Source organism: Homalodisca vitripennis, chromosome 2 (genome assembly GCF_021130785.1).
Source record: "Homalodisca vitripennis isolate AUS2020 chromosome 2, UT_GWSS_2.1, whole genome shotgun sequence".
Lineage (NCBI taxonomy): Eukaryota > Metazoa > Arthropoda > Insecta > Hemiptera > Cicadellidae > Homalodisca > Homalodisca vitripennis.
In genome coordinates this window covers 41,101,501-41,114,906 of record NC_060208.1, presented here as the reverse complement: position 1 = coordinate 41,114,906, position 13,406 = coordinate 41,101,501, and positions in this window count along the sequence as shown.

The following is a 13,406-nucleotide window of genomic DNA, read 5'->3' as shown; positions in this document are numbered from 1 at the left end:
TTTTAATTTTCTGACTTATGAGATGCTCAAAGAATTGTATCATAAAAACAGAGTAATATATAAAATATTTGCATAATTATAGTTGTGGATTACTGCACAGCAACATAAGTTTGCCTGTGAAATTAAATTAACTCACAAATATTGTTAAACAATGAAAATTTAGAGTTTAAAAATAAATTTCCTTGTTAAAATAAAATTTATCAATAGTTTCTTGCCATTTTCAGTATTATTATTTATCTCGTGTTATTTAGTTCAGTAATTTGTTATTTATTAATAGTTTACAAATATAATATTTTTTGTATCTCTCTATTTTATTGTAAATATTGTATATTTTGTATAGTATGTTATTTATTTTTTTTAATTTAGATAATATAACGCTTTGAAACTTGAATCTTCTAAATAGTCATTAGCTTAATAAATGTGGATCAATAATCTGAAAATTTTTAAAATGAATTTAATTTTAAAGTATATTTTTAGTTACTTTGTACTTAATCAAGTGATTAATATCCAACATTCATTAAAATTAGCTGTGCTAAATATAAATAAGCAATGTGAGAAAGAACTTTTAATTATCTTTCTATAAATTTTAGCTTAATTTGATTGATAGAGAAGTTGCGAGGATGTTGATCGCCGAATGAGTGGCATGATCTAGATGGTTTAGTGTAGCTACATTTAGTATGCATCTAGCAGTGTCCCAATATCAGCCTAAGTGCTCTACACTAGTAATAAAAATGGCCGCCACAATCAACTCTTGTTGACTATAAAGTACAAAGTGCCATTAGATTTCTTTTCTCAAAGAAAATGGGAAATTCGTTTTGAATTTTGTACTGTGTATGGAGAAGACATTATGAGCTATACTAAAGTGAAAAATTATACCAGTTGTTTTGTGAAGGAAAAACTAATGTTTATAAAGAAAATAAAGTGATTGCTGTGTGCAGTTACTTACTGGTGACCTTGTTGAACAAATCCTACATTAAGTTAGGGAAAATTGAAGGTCAACATCACGGATGTTTCACAGTATTTCCTGCATATATCAAGAACTTTAGTATATGAATTGTAACTAAGAAACTTGAATATCATACATTTCCTGCCCGATGAGTACCCAAGCTCTTGTCTATGTTTAGGTAGCCGATGAACTAAAATCTAAGAAAATGGAATCTGTTGTAAACAATTTTATCCGTTACCATGAAGAAGGTGACAAGTTTCTTAACCACATATAGATATAACTGTTACTATCAGTTATACTTGGCTTTGCACATATTTTACAACATTGAAAGAGCTCAGTCTTCTTAGTCAAAGCATTTTATGATGTAATATGATGCTCTATGATGTTTTTCAAACAGAAATAGGCACAATCAAGAAAATATATACGTATGAAAGTTTTAGAAGCCTACTACGGCCAAAAACTGTAAACTTCCTTTTGGTTAAATTCACTTCCCAATTTAAGATATTTCTAGTGACAGTCAAGTCGGCGTTGCCTCCAAGATGAATAAAATATATACCAACAAAAACCAACTTTGATCAAAAAGTTATCTACAATCAGCCCATGTAATTAACTGCCCAATAAAGAAAATATGTTTACAGTTACCCAGGGCTTTGAACACAATTTAATAGGCTTTGCATGTGTATGAGCACTTCTGGTTCGAGTGAATAATATTTCCGACGCCAATGTTTGCCACAATGAAGAAAATCTGCCATAACGTTTATATTTATGGCCATTGTAATTTACTTTGGTCTTAGTATTTTTTGTTCTATAGTTGATTTTGCTCTGTTTCCTGATCAAGAAAATCTATATAGATACACAGATTTGAGATTCTACCACAAAGGAAGGACTGGGAGTTTTTGGTTAACTCTGTTGCTTGATTTCATTTAGAAATTTAGGGAAAGAATATTGTAAGGCATTTACACTGTTATTCCGTGATTTGTATAGCTTGACTTGATCTTCATGTGAGATGGTGTTTCGCTACTACCAAATCTTGACAGCTGTAACGTATTGAACCAAATAAAAAATAAAAGTAGTAACCGCTTGAAAGTTTTGTTTTAATTGTAACAAAACAAAGTATTACTGGCAGTAACGTTACTGAAATGCTGATAATGGTTCTTTGTTTTGTACTGTAATTAACTAATAAATTTAATGAAGTTTGAACGGTTTAAAGATATTTAGTTGGCACAGCCATTTTCTAATTCGATGTTCTTACGTAGCCGTAAAGAGTGAGTAATAAATTTGAGCTTTGCAAAATACCTTTTTCCTTTCCAAAAAGAAGCATTAATTTGATAGGTGTCTTATAATTTGTGTACTTCCTAGGTTTAATTTAATATACGAATCAACTTAATTTTTTATTGTTGAACGTATGTTGAAGTAGCTCATTTTGTTACCCTTTTTATAAAAATATGAATGAACAGCACATGATTTATTTTTATCCCTGGTTAATAATGAAAACTTGTTATTTTAAGAATGTGTTTTAATTCTATAAATTTTATCTAAAACAAATTAATCTATAAATATAGCTTTGTTTATATTAATGTGGTAATTATCTCACTCAATTTTTACATTAGTGTAGATTAAGTTGTTTTGTTAATTTACTAAGACTTAATGTAATGTGTTCATAGTGTTCAGAACATTTTAGTGATTTGATGTGTTCATTTACTGATGTCATGTTCTTTTTGCCAAGAAAATGATGAGTTCACTTTAATTAAGCAGTAAAACAAAATATTTTTGTCCTATGTATTTATTACTAAATATATCAAAACTCTGTTGCAGTTAAGATATCAATTTGAGTATTAGTATTTATTCATAATTATTTAATTGGATTTTATGGTTGAATGTTACAATTGAATTTTATAGGTGTAAAATGATAGTCTTCTACAAAACTTCAAAATGTTTAAAATTGTCAGTATTTTTTTTCTTTTTTTTTTACTAAAACCATATATTTTAAATGTTTATGATTCATGAGCATTTAGAATTCTTTTCAAGGAGGATTTGATTAATTGTTTTTAGTGTAATTATAATTTTTTGCCTAAGCAAATGCATTGATGTCGTAAATACCTAAACATAGGATTTTTGTGAATTAAATTTAGTCTGTAAAACTCCTTCCTCAATTTTAGAGGTATTTTTATCTTGTAAAAAATTGATAATAAAATTCAGTATTTTTCCATGTGTAGAATCCAAATAGTTTCCTTTTCCAAATAAATGTTTTGTAACAAAAACAAATATTTTGTCAAGTAATAATTAATCAATGGCATACTTATGCACAGTATATTTTTTTCAGGATTTGGTGTATGTATATGTTGCTTACATATAAATCTAGGCTGGATTCCAATTTTGTTGGATTTTTATGTAGTGTTGGTGTTAGTTATAAAAGGTAAAATATTTGTTACTAAACATTAAAATACAACTGCTTATTAGCAAAGTAAAGTAATTTTAGATGGCATACATATTATTTCTTAAAATGTTTCAGTTTTGGAAGTACATCGTTAAAACTGGCTAATAGCATAATACATTTTCCCAAAATGTAAAAAAATATTGTTAAATATTGGTTTTAGTATGAAAAATAAATGATTGAAAAGTTTTTACAATCTATTACGAAAGTGAATATAAATATCTCCACAGTGATATAATTATTTAACTGTGTATAGTGTGGATCACTATAAGTATGTTATTAAATTTTTCTACACTTTACAGAAATAAAATAAAAACACAATTGTGTTGTTAAGTATAATAACTTTGATTTGCTGTACCATTTAATCTGAAAAATAATACTGCACAATCGGTTATGTAAATATTATTTCACATAATTCTAAATTTAAAGACGGAATTTATTTTGGCTTATACGTAGTAATTAACCCTCAAACGGATAATGTTTATTTGAACCAATAGTGTAGTGCTGATCAGCATTATAATGCTGATCGGCATATACCTATTTGATATTAAATTTCTGATAGTAATACATCAACACCATCACCACAATTCGTATACTATTAGTTTTACAAACATTGGCTGATATCAGTGATGCCTTTTTTTTCCACTGCTCAGTATCAGGTTGTGAATTATTGGAAATAGTTTACCATTGGGAATAGTTTAACATTGGAAATAAAATGTTTTCACCATTTTGATTCTTTACGCTGGTGTTCTAGTTCAGTGTAATAACATTTCTGAAGTTCTTTTGATGCCAAAATAAATGGTTTAGTGATGAAATTGAATATATAATAAAATAGTGATTTCAGTTTTCGTGAATATCTGGAAGCCAGTTCAAACAAAGTCTATGCTATTGTGTTATTTCTATATTTCATTGAGAGATTTATAATAACTACAAATATGTTATATTATTATTATTCATTAAACATAGTTTTCTATTACTTACATATAAATTTTACGGTTATTTATTTTTGTTGCTAAATATTGAGAACATTTTTATCTATTAACAAAGTCAAATCATTTATGTACTATTTTGTTTTTGATCTATAAATCACCAATTATTATGTTTTTAAAGCCAAATAGAACTTATTGGAAGTTTATACTTACTTCAAAATCATTCCTTGCCAGGTGCACTCCTATTTTGTTTAACTAAAACAATTCTTTTCTCAAAAAACTCTTTGCAAAACATAAAATAATACATACAGTAGTAATGTTTTTACAATATTACATTTTACACATTTCTGTGAAGAAGTGGTATATAGCACATGTTGGTTTATAAAAAGTTTATATTATTAATAATATTTTTATGGAAAGGAGAAAAATCACCAAATAGCCTGTCTGTCCAAAACCAGAAAATATAAACTGCCAGCTCAAGGGTTAAACTAAATTTAAATAAACATACATACATACACCATAACATAGCTGTGGTGGGAAGGGTTGATTCCATGGGACTGTTGAGTTTGGTTCCAGTTCACCTTCCGTTCAGCGTAGCATCTGAAATCTGGAATAACAGTCAGCGACTTTTTGAATGTCTTTTATGACTTTTTATGGTTGACACAGTTTATCTTTATAAAAAAGGTAATAGTTAATTTTATTATTTAATTAACAAACTGTGTTCTGTGATTTTAAGAGAAACAAGTTAAAACATAGTTTTAACAATAAAAATATATATTGATTTTATTGTCTGTACTTTAAATGTGTTTTTAACAGTTTACATAAATTATAATATTTTGCATTGTTACAGCGATTATCTTTTGTAAGATAGGGAAACACATCATTGGTGTAAATTCATAATAACTTTATGTATCTTTATTATATTACATTGGAATTTGGTGTAAACAGTAGTAATTAAGTGTAAGTTAATGTTATATTGTTAATCAGCTGTTAATTTCTTCACGTGCCAATCGTAACCGCTCACTAGCTCCGTCCTATGCCCGACTGTTCCTTTAAACCAATAAACGATCATAAATGATGACTCTGGACTTATCATTTTCTGTTTCCCACCTTTTTTGGTCATTGAAATATGCAGCTATTTTAATTGCAGTGAAAGCTATTTTTACATAAATGTTACAAATGAACTCAATAAATTGTCAGAGAGATGCAATTCTCATTATTAATCATTTTAACCATCTCTGTGCTAACTAATGAAGAAAACTCAAATCTATTGTACGAGGGGGTACCCAAAAAAAACCGGAATTGTATTGCTTACAGCCGGAAGCGTGTAGTACACATTCCTGCTGCTAGGCGTGTGTCGCGCAACCCATTGCGAGCTCAGTGACCCCAGTTCTGTTGTCCTAGTGCATTCTGTTCGTTCGTAGTGACTGTTTTCGCTAACTCTGTTTTGTTCTTGTTTCGTTTTTTGTCATGGCAAGTTTAAGTGAACAACGTGCAGCTGTAAAATTTTGTTTTTTACTTGGTAAAAATGCTGCAGAAACTATTTTAATGTTGAATACAGCTTACAAAGATGATGCTATGGGGAAAACTCAGGTCTACGAGTGGTTCGCTCGATTTAAAAATGGCGACATGTCGATTGAAGACAGACCTCGTTCTGGACGTCCATCCTCTCGAACGGACGAAAATGTTGAGAAAATTCGTGAACTTGTGCTCACCGACCGTCGACAGACAATTGAGGAACTATCAGAGAGTAGTGGGTTAACTTGGAGCTCGGTTCAGCGAATTTTAACAGGAGATTTAGGACTGAAAAGGGTTGCTGCCAAATTTGTTCCTCGACTTCTGACTGACCATCAAAAGGCACATCGAGTTGAAACTTGCCGCCTTCTGAAAGAACATCTCGAAAATGATCCCGATTTTCTGGAAAAGGTAATTACTGGTGATGAGTCATGGTGCTATGGTTATGACCCAGAAACGAAGCAACAGTCAAGCCAATGGAAGTCGCCATCTTCACCTCGTCCAAAAAAATGTCGGCAAGTCAAATCAAACATCAAAACCATGTTGATTTGCTTTTTTGATGCTAAAGGCATTGTTCATTCTGAGTTTGTTCCTCCAGGTCAGACTGTCAACCAAACATTTTATTTGGAGATTTTAAGAAGATTGCGCAACAGTGTTCGCCAAAAAAGACCCGATCTGTGGCAGACTGGAGACTGGTTCTTCCACCACGACAACGCACCGGCACACACAGCCATCTCAGTTAGGCAGTTTTTAGCCAAAAACGGCATGGTTCCGCTGCCTCACGCACCTTACTCGCCTGACCTCGCTCCATGCGACTTTTTTTTATTTCCACACATGAAAAGAGGCTTGAAAGGTCAACGATTTGACAGCGTTGAAGAGGTTAAGAAAAAAACGAAGCTCGAGCTTGTAGCCATTTCTAAAGATGACTACAAAAAATGTTTTGATCAATGGAAATACCGTTGGGACAAGTGTATTAGTTGTAATGGAGATTATTTTGAAGGAGATAAGGTCGTATTGTAAAAAATTTGATAATATATAATTTTTATAAAATAATTCCGGTTTTTTTTGGGTACCCCCTCGTACACAAGTTTTATCCAGTTAGTCAGGGAGCTGAAAGCCAACTTTCTTTGTACAAGCACACGACCTAGTTTATTGTGAAGGCAGGAATTTCCTCTAAGAAAGAAATAATTTGTCAGCTATACTAGTTTTGATAGTAGTTGACATGTGAGGACAGCTGATGGATTAGTGTACATAGCCATTAAACTAGTGTAGCTGACAACAGATTGAAGTACATTGTGTTCTTTTAACAATGTAAATTGGATTCTCATCTTTCAGAATAATACAAGATTCTAGAAGTCTGAAGTTGTGTGCATGTTGTGCATAGCCACCAAAACTGGTGTAACTGAATATACATTTTTGAAGTAGATTGTGTTCGTAACAATGTAAATTGGATTCTCATCTCTCAGAATAATACAAGATTCTAGAAGTCTGAAGTTGTGTGCATGTTGTGCATAGCCACCAAAACTGGTGTAACTGACTATACATTTTGGAAGTAGATTGTGTTCGTAACAATGTAAATTGGATTCTCATCTCTCAGAATAATTCAAGATTCTAGAAGTCTGAAGTTGTGTGCATGTTGTGCATAGCCAAATTGTGTCATACTGGTCTAACTGACTATACATTTTGGAAGTAGATTGTGTTCGTAACAATGTAAATTGGATTCTCATCTCTCAGAATAATACAAGATTTCAGAAGTCTGTAGTTGTGTGCATTGTTGTGCATAGCCACCAAAACTGGTGTAACTAACTACATTTTTGAAGTAGATTGTGTTCATAACAATGTAAATTGGCTGTCCTCAGTGAACAATTTCTGCATGTACTATTTAGTAAATCTTAATTTCTTCATGTGTACTAATATACACATGGTGTTACAAAAAGGTTAGGCTATGCATTTTCTGATTCTGTGTTTGATTCTAAGCTAAAAACAAAGATTATATATTTTTCAACAATTTTATCTTTATTGTTATCTTTGCGATTGTTACATGACTTGGTAAACGGGTCCATTTCAAAAGATATAGCAAAAAAATTCTTAAAAATGGCGACTATTTAATTTTTGTTGAAGTTTCTATTAAACTTTTATGCAACACAAACAATTTTGAAATAACTTTTTCTTTCCAAACATACTTCATTTGTAAAAAGTGGTTAAGAAATAACTATTTTATGGAAGATTTTGCTCATTAGACATGCAAACTTAATGGCCCATAATTTGATAGTATGTTACTGTAATTACAGTTATTGTTTAATGTTTGTGATTTAATTACAGATACTTTAATTAAAATGCAACACGAAAACTGACTATTGAATTTTTAACATTTAATGGTTGTTTTCCATAACACTACCAATTGAAAACTGATCTTACAAAGTGTTAATTTGAGTATATTTACATTAAGATGGCCAGTGGTTTAGTGGCAAATTTTCCAGTGTAAGAACATTAGGTGCATTTGACAAATTGTAAGGAAATTTGAATTTATATGATCTGAATAATACTGAGCCTAGAAGTTTACATTAACTTATATTGAAAATTATAGGAAAAATAAAATATAATTCCTATAATATATAAAATTTAATGTAAATATAAAATAGTAATCTCATTTTTATGGATTTAAATAATTTATTTTTCAATACATTATTAAACGTTATTAAAAATCGTTATGAAGACTCAACTAACTTTACTATCATAATCTCTTTCTTTAAATTAAACATATATTCCAAAAATCACAAGAAGAGAAATAAAACAAAAAATACAATTAAATATATATATAAACAGTCATCAAATATGTCATCGGCTGAGCGGTGTTGCCGTCGCAATGTCCTGACGTAGTCCAGTTTCCATGTCCGAATGTTTGGTCATTCAGCTTGATAAACATCAGTGCTGATACATGTCTGATGGTTAAGTCTTGATCTAGATGGCGATTTTAGTACATTCATGTGACTAAAACCCCACTCACAAACTGCAAGGAATGAGCTTGCAGCAATTGATTAAGGGGTTTAGATCTTTTGGAATGGTTGTACTGTTTTCTAAATAATCTCTAAAGCTATTTTTAATCTTGTTTAAGTTCAGCTTGAATCTTTCACAGAGCTCTTTTATTTCTTTTTCACCGAATCTAAAGGGTTTTTCAGGAGACCAGTTCTTGCTTTCAAGTATAACTTGAATCATATTCTTTTTCGTAATTGCCGGCCCCTGTAGATGGTTCGTTGCTACTTCTAGTGGTGAAAAGCCTTCTATCAGGGTTGTTAATTACACTTGATTAAGTAATTAATGTTATTAATAACTGCTGGTCATTAATAACAGATATTTTGCCATTGCTTGTTAAGAGGACACCATCAAAGTTACCTTTGATTGAAACTCTTTTGGTCTCAAGGCATTTAATACCAGGTTTCTCTTTAAGACACTCGAAAAAAGCAATTGCCCTTTGTATGATTTTGTCTGCATAGACTATAGTAGTTCTTTTGCTTTGAAGACATTTTGAATCTATCGACAACTCTGCTAATACGTTGTACATGATTGCCAAATCTGACAGAAATTAAGTTCATGTCAGGAGGTGTTTGATTAATCCTGTATACATCACTCGTTCAGTAGTGATCCTGGTGTTGTCTTCTTGGGCCTTCTTAAAATGAGAGTACAATGCTTGGTAGCCTCAAGTTTATACCAAATGGCCGTTACTGTTTTTAAGGAATTGGATACCCACCTACCTATTTTGTGCCCAAAATACAACCAATTTTGTTTATCTGCAAATCAAGTTCACTAGAATTTTTTCCAACGCCAGATTTCTTTACTAACACTACACTAGTGCCATCACAGACAAATGCTACTAAATTCTCTTTTAAGTACTCATAATCAAACCCATATATTTTCAAAAACATAAAAGAACATCCAAAAATAGAATCAGAAGTTTCATTAGGCAATTGAATCAGGTCCAATAATAAGACATCTAGTGGAAGATCTTTGCTGGTTTCACATTTTAACCCTTTGGACGCCAACGCCCCAGAGGCTGCCGCCCTACCCATCTCGCTAGCGCCCGAATCAACTGTACTATCCAAAACCGCCAGCCCTGTTTTGAAGTTTTTGTAACCTATTACGCTTTGCTCTGTATTATCCTTAGTTTTTATGTTAATTGAATGTTTATTTTTTTTATTTGTAGGAAATTATATGTGCTATCGAATAGTGTTATTATAAATAGCATTTAGAATGGAACTACATGATGTGGTAATGCCTAACCAAAACATTTGTTTACATAAAAATGTCACTTCAGGCCAAAATATTGGTACGAAAATAAATATTTTTTCCTATCGGTTACATTTTTATTCGTTACAGATATTATATCTAAGACTGCTCACAAAAATTCAGAACTGAAAGTTGAAAAATAGTTTCACCAAAAATACTTTTAATTAGTGTTGATATTAGAAAAAATGTACTATAACTAGAATTAATTTTTCAGTAGGAAATACGTTTGTACATACTTACATAGTATTAAAATAAGAGAATCTTCTCACTACTATATGTCTTTATCATAGATTTTCTTAAAAAAAGTAAGAAAAATCTTTGTCAACAAAATAATTATTTACACATATATATACATTTTGTCCCCGTCACTTCTAATGTGTGTTTAGGGAAACACAATGGGTGGACACTAAACTGAACAAAATTGATTACAGATAGTCTTATTTACTTCTAAAATAGTCCTAAACAGTTTAAACAGACTTTTAAAGTTAAAAAATAACTTTTAAAAGATGTTTCTCTCGAACGGCTGATCAATCGAACGTTGGCATTTTTCGACTAGACTTCGACGGTCCGATGAACCGGACGTTGGCGTCCAAAGGGTTAAATAAACAATTAGTAGATTTATTGCTTTAAAAGCTTGTAGCCACACTTATGATATAGTTTGTGATGATACTGTTGTACAGGTTTCCTTTCAAAAAGCTCTGGTATAGAGAATTTGATATTGATAATGCATAGGTTAAACACAACAAAATGGCAGAGGTGTAGAGAAGCTGAAACACCATACTCTGTAAAACAAACCTGCCACATTACGCTTGTAGATGCTTCCATTTGACATCCCATTACTGTTCACAACGCCCCGCCACTATGTACTTCACTGTCTGTCTATTTATACCTTAAAAGATCTTCCACTCAGCTTATGGATTGGCAGGATATTTAGAATGGTAGGGAAGGAGGGTTAAGTCTGGCTCTCTTTGAGATTTTATGGATTAGTGAGAGGGATTGTTGACTAATCAACTTCTTTATCAGCATGTTGAGCAAGAGCTGTTATTGAATATTCCATGTACTGGGCTAACCATATGTAATTGAGAAACATCCGTATTTGTTCTACTTAGCCTGTTTTGGCTCATAACTATAAATGAATATTTATTGAGGCCACTGGTAGGTATCGGAGACAAAACTATTCTCCTACAACATTTGCTGTTAAGGAGTAGAATCATAAACAACATAGCTTGTAACATTTTATAAATAAAATGCCTCAATGGTAACATGTCATAGCATTGTATCAAAATCATTGGCTAACAAGTACTAATGTACTTCCACTTCAACATTTAGATCAATTAATTATGAAACTGCACACCAGCAGTGCAACATCAACTTGAAACAAGCCCATATAACTTATATGTATGGCCTTCCCAAAATCCACAAACTACCATCCCTCTCCGGCCCATCATTAGTTCTCGTGATTCACCTTGCAGGGAATTGTCTAAAGTCCTCTTGGACATCTTAACACCATTGGTAGGAAAAAAACTGACTCTTTCATCAAAAATTCCAGGGGATTTCGTAGAGAAGTCAAAATCCCTAAAGTTGACTGAAACTGACAAACTGGTAAGTTTTGATGTCGAAAGTCTATTTACAAATGTACCAGTTCCAGAAACTCTCGGAATTATTAAATCACGTCTCAAAGAAGACCAAACATTAAAGGATAGAACTAAACTTCCCGTGCCAGTAATTATGGAACTGTTAGAACTTATGCACTCAATGCAATTATTTTGAGTTAGAGGGTAAAATTTACCGTCAAGATGAGGGGATGGCAATGGGTTCTCCACTGTCCTCCTATTTTCGCCAATATCTTTATGGAGGAATTCGAGCGAAAAGCTTTGGCTTCAGCTCAGTTCAAACCGAAGATTTGGTGGAGGTATGTGGATGATACCTTTGTTATTTTTTTCTCATGGAGACATTGAAATTAAATAATTTTTTGAATCACATTAATAGTATTTCTCCTTCCATCCGCCTCACAATGGAAGTGGAAGTCCAAAACAAGCTTCCCTTTTTGGATGTGTGTGTATTAAGAGATAGGGATGTCCTTAAGACAACTGTTTTTTCGAAAGATAACACACACAGGAAAATATTTAAATTATCAATCCAACCATCAAAAATCTGTCAAAAGAAGGAGTAGCCTACTCGTTGTTTGATAGAGCAAAGAGCTTGTGCTCAGATAAAGATGGACTAAAAGAAGAATTTAAGAAAATTGAATCGGATCTCAGAAGCAATGGATACCCTCAATTAGTAATTAATAAGTGCAAACGAACCAGAAGAATCATTCCTGAGTCAGAAAAACAGAATTGTGATAAATTTGCGTTTATGTCAATCCCTTATGTGCCGGGATTATCGGAGAGAAAGAAATTAGAAGAGTAGGTAGAAAGTACAACATTAGAACCGCGTTTAAAACACACAACACTCTTAGACAAAGTCTCGTAAAAACAAAACCAAAAAAATGGCACACAGGATTCCAAAAACTGTGTTTACAGTATAAAATTGTAGCTGCAATAGGGAATACATAGGCGAGACAAAAAAGACCACTAAACATAAAGGATAAAAGAACACAAAGAAAACACGAGAAAGGGGTTTCACAGAAAAGTCAAAAATTGCACACCATTGTTGGTCCGAAGACCATCATATGAATTGGGATGAAGCCCACATAATACATCGGGAAACCACATTTCTTCAAAAGGAAATTAATTGAGGCAACAATTACATTAAATTGGCAGACCAACCAATCAGTCAACCATCAGTCGAGATTAGGCCGCTTTGGTTGCCAATTCTAAAAAATGAACTAAAGAGAATACCAAAAGTATCAAACGGATCGGATATTTGCAATAAACCAATGCGGAGTCACAATATGGTTTTAAGAAGTTCATCTCGCATGAACCAATAATAACGAAAGGGCCCATTCCTGTTCCCCTTCCCTTGTATTTCCGCCATCTTGTTTTAGCCGGCCGTCACGATTACCATTGGCTTACCCCCTCTGGTCAGTCGTAAATGGTTAGTAGACGAGGTGAAGACATATTGTGACCTGTATTTCCGTTAGTTTAGTTTAATGATTGGTGTTTTGTATAGTTTTTTATTAAGTGCATGTCTTTAGTGTTAGTGAAGTTGACATACAACATGTAGGTTGTGATTCCTGACTCAGGCGTTGCCACAACGCTTTAGTAAGATTTGTTTACTTTAACCTAGTTTGTAATTATGTATTAGGTTAGTTTCTTTACCTGAAGAAGAGATCAGATTGCAGATCTCGAAACGT